Source organism: Bison bison, unplaced genomic scaffold (genome assembly GCF_000754665.1).
Source record: "Bison bison bison isolate TAMUID 2011002044 unplaced genomic scaffold, Bison_UMD1.0 scf7180017864471, whole genome shotgun sequence".
Taxonomy (NCBI): domain Eukaryota; kingdom Metazoa; phylum Chordata; class Mammalia; order Artiodactyla; family Bovidae; genus Bison; species Bison bison.
The window spans coordinates 6,504,431-6,508,850 of record NW_011495032.1 but is presented as its reverse complement, the minus strand read 5'-3'; the positions used below and the strand labels follow the sequence as shown (position 1 = coordinate 6,508,850).

The 4,420-nt window shown below is 51.7% G+C and overlaps 1 long non-coding RNA gene across 1 annotated transcript in view; it reads left to right on the top strand.

The window, feature by feature from the left end:
* Positions 1–4,420, top strand: part of LOC105003578 — a 67,963-nt gene that overhangs the window by 38,932 nt on the left and 24,611 nt on the right. The window contains exon 2 of the long non-coding RNA XR_827127.1: positions 1,066–1,119. This is a non-coding gene — a long non-coding RNA (uncharacterized LOC105003578). The remainder of the gene's footprint in view (positions 1–1,065; positions 1,120–4,420) is intronic.

Genomic DNA, 4,420 nt, shown 5'->3' with positions numbered 1-4,420 from the left:
CGATCTGCCTATGGTCACACTGAGGGCTCTGGGCCAACAGCCACCCTTGCTCCTGTGTGCCCAGGGGGTCAGGAAGGAGAGCTGTCACACGTGGGGAAAAGGGTTGGGTGAGACTCCATTAGGTCCTGTTGGCCCTCAGACTGGGGTCAGGAGCTTCTTGAGGATTAAAAAACGGCATGTGTTCATTTTCAAGTTAATCTAAAAATGCATGTAAAAGTGTGCTGAGCCAACTGCACGGCCCTGAGTCCCACCAGGAGCTTCAGTGTACTTCACGTGTTTCTTCTCCATTCATGGTGCCAGGGTTCAAGCAGCAACTTGGCAATGGTCTAGGGAGATTGAAGGAAGAGGGGGCCAAATGCCATCAGGGCATGCTTGTGGCATCTCAGGAGTTCAGGAGGACAAGAGCAGAGGGAAACTGACTCATGATATGGCCAAGATGAACATATAGAGGAGACTTCTCCCAGCAGCTGGGAGAGTTTCCTGTCCATAGCAGCAACTTCAGCTCCGCAAATGACATCACCACCGACTGTCTTGAAGTTGTGCCATGCATGGGGCAATGAGGCTGGGAGCTAGCTCTGAGCGGGCAGTGAAGGTATCTGCTGGGGTGAAATCAATCTGTGAAGAAGGTTGATGGTGGTGGGTGGGTCTCCAGAACATTGGAGTCCCCAACAACACAAGCAGATGAAGATTTTTTACTAACAGTAGCCATCATTGCCTAGTGTGAGGTCACCACTGTTTACCCAATAACCCAGTGGGGGAAGTATTGCTATTTCTGCTTAGCAGACAGAGACAGTGATTCAGAGAAGTTGAGTAAGCTGCTCAGAGCTGCACAGCATTCTGACCTGGCCTCCTCCACAGCCAGGCCCCTTCCAGCCTCACCTCAGCCTTTTCCTCTAGTCTTGGGTAGGCTAAGCCCTCCTGAGACTTCTTAGGGCCACGTGAGTAGCAGATGCATTTGCCCCACCTTGACCTTTTGCCAGCCTGCCAGGCAACTGGTTCATAATTAGGTAATTAAGTCTTCAAGTAAACACTGGAGAAGTCCAACCTGTTTTTGTCTCGTTTCAGGAAAACAAAGTCCCGGGAACTTTCCAGTAAGTTCAGAGAGTTTCTGGCTCGGTGGTGAGTAAACAAGGACTAGAGGCTTCCATGCTGCCCTCCCCCCTCCCCCTCCTGCCCTCTCCTTCCCAGCATCGGTTCCCCTCCCCACCACCCCAGCATGCTCTTTGTTCCCCAGGGAGTGGTGAGGGCAGCCTGCTCACCGGGGGCTGATGTTTCTGGGACCCCCAGACCAGGGCTCCATCATTCAGAACAGTCTATCAGGGTGTTTATGACACTTCAGGCCAGGCTGGGGTTGGGGGTGGAGGGACTGGGGGCAGGCAAGGCCTGGGGCTTCATGAGTTTCTGGATCCCCAGTGTTGAGCATATAGAGAAGAATTTGTTAAGTAAAGAATGGTGAAGATGCCTTACAGTGTGCAGGCCGGTGAAAACCCTCTGGGGCTCAGACCCCGGGCAGAAGTGGAGAGAGACGGGAACCCTCCTCACTTGCCATTACTCATTTCATCAGAGACAGGGCCTCCCGCACCCCAGGGAGTGTGCAGAAAAGGGGTCAGGCACGGGGGCGCTGGGCCAGACAAGTGGTATGAGAGTGCTAGGTCCTGGCGTGGGAGAAGGGAGTGACCTGGAGGGGGGCAGTGTCACCCACCCCTCAGGACCACTCAAGGCTGGCACTGCGAGGAGCTCTCAGCCTACAGGTTCATTCCAGGGTCCTGTTGGGAAAGAGATCTTAGGAGTGGAACTCCCTGGTGGTCCAGTGGTTAGGACGTCATGCTCTCACTGCTGAGGGCCTGGGTTCAGTCCTGATCAGGGAACTAAGATTCTGCAAGCCTTGTGGTGTGGCCAAATTTAAAAAAGAAAAAGAGATGTCAAGAATTCCCTTAGAGCAGATTGGAGCCGCCTCAACATGGCCACCTCCCCTGTCTTCTGGTGCTGCAGGCGGAGCTGGCTTCTGGCCCACATAGGCTTCTGTGCTCGCTGTCCCTCACCTGGGCACTTGCTGCCCCAGGTTAAAATTGCCTACAGATGGCCCTGTCTCCCCCACCAGACTGGGGGCATCTCTGCAGCAGGCCCACATGTGAAATGGCCCTAAATCCCTACTGTCAGACCTGGCACTTGGAATGTAGGAGGGTCTTGGAATACTCTGTGTATGAACACATGAGCATTGATGAAAATGTCTGTGTAGAGTGGGAGCAGCACGGACAGATGAATGGATAAGAAGGTGTGGTATATATATACATACACAATGGAATACTACTTGGTCATAAAAAAGGAAACAATGCCATTTGCAGCAACACAGATAGACCTAGAGATTCTCCCACTAAGTGAAGTCACACAGAAAGACAAATACCATATGATATCACTTATATGTAGAATCTAAAAAAAAATACAAATAAACTTATTTACAAAGCAGAAGTAGACTCACAGATGTAGAAAGCAAATTTATGGTTGTCAAAGGGAAAAGGGGAGGAGGGATCAGTTAGGCCATGTGACTTCACTGTGGCTAGTGAATATTAGTGGAAATGTGCAAATTTGGATGTGTACTATAGGGAAGGGGCAAACTCCTTCTGTCAGTTCTTCCTCTATGAGAAAGAGGTTGGATGAAGCACCATGTGATAGCTGGCGAGGAAGAAGCTATCTTGTTTAAGCTCTTGTTACTCAGGTGTTCCAAGGTCCAGGAGCACTGGCATCTCCTGGGAGCCTGTTAGAAATATGCAATCTTAGTGTGCCACCCAGATCTGCTGAATCAATATCTACACGTTAGTAAGATCCCTGTGTGATCGTATGCCCTTTAAAGTTTGAGAAGCACGCCTTTAAGCCACTTTCATTGAAAGTGAAAGTGAAGTTGTTCAGTCGTGTCCTACTCTTTGTGATCCCATGGACTGTAGACTGCCAGGCTCCTCCATCCATGGGATTTTTCCAGGCTAGAATACTGGAGTGGGTTCCCATTCCCTTCTCCAGGGGATCTTCCTGACACAGGGATCGAACCCGGGTCTCCCGCATTGCAGGCAGACTCTTTACTGTCTGTGCCATCAAGGAAGCTGAACCTAATTCTGACTGATCGTGGCTGCAGTGGCCTTGCTGATGCTGGCAACTTGAGTTCCCCATTATTTTGAGAGTGTTGAGGCAATGACTTCTGGGAAAGTCACATGACTAATGGAGCCCTGTTCTCATCCCAGTTGTGCTCTGTGTAAAGAGTGGGCCCATCCAGAGTGCCAGGAGGAATCAGAACTCCCAAGCCTGTGTGTGAATATCTGGGCATACGCGTGTGTGTAGCTTGTGAGCAGGCCCACATGCAGAGAGGCTGGCGGGGGCCAGCGGACTGTGTTGACCCATACACTGGTAGTTCATGCATCTGTCAGGAAAACAGAGGCGGACAAGAGAAAGGGTACATCCAGCTTATAGAGACTTGTGATTGAAATGAGATCAACCCCGTGATATGTGCCTTAGTGCAAGAACGTTAGGACGTCAGGCACCTGGGAAGGCAGTGTCACGAGACACAGACCTGGGCACCTGGAAAGAGGAGAAGCCAGCTGGTCCTGAGGACGCAAGGCACGTGTGCTGAGGGGCTGGTGCACGATGCTCCCTCGTCCCTAGTGTGGGACCAGCCACCTACCTGCACAGACCGTGGGTGGTGACAACTGGGTGAAGGGGGCTAACATGGGGTGAAGATTCAGAGCATGGTTCAAGAGGCCTGGCGCATGTTTCTACTGTCACTCAGTCTTGTCTACATCCTTCTTGCCTCTCCCTGGTCCCTCTCGGAAGAATTCCTTCACGCTTGATAGCCTGAAGGGCATCTGTTCCGAGAAAAGTAGGAGGTTTGTTTTCTTACTGCTGGAGGCTATGCCCTGCAATCACCCCACCCTCTCTAGGAGGGCAGGGTAGCAGCCAGGGGAGGGGAGGCAACATCACCTTACAGTCGTCACTGCTGTGGCCACCACCTGCCAGGGGTTCAGGCATGGCTGACGGTTCCGTGGGCCAGTGCACACTCTTTGCTGGACAAACATCCCCTGGACTCTGGCCCAGAAAAGCACTGTGAAGCCAGGTGGGGAATGCCTCCTGGGACCTGGACACCCTCCTGGGAAGGAATGGAGTTAGATCTGGCAAGTTACAAGAATTTTCTGCTGTAGAGGAAGCTGCTGTGTGACTTTGGGCAACGTACTTAACTTCTCTGAACCTCAATGTCCTTATCTCTAAGATGAAGATGCTAATGTCTCCTTACAGATTTAGGGTGAGGATAGCATGAGTTAATATCTGATGTCCTTATTATGGTCATGTCAGGGTCTGGGAGACATCAGAGGAGGGCCCCCCCTTGCCATCTGGTGAGGGGTGCAGGGGGAGGTGGCACTTCACAGAGAGGCTAAGT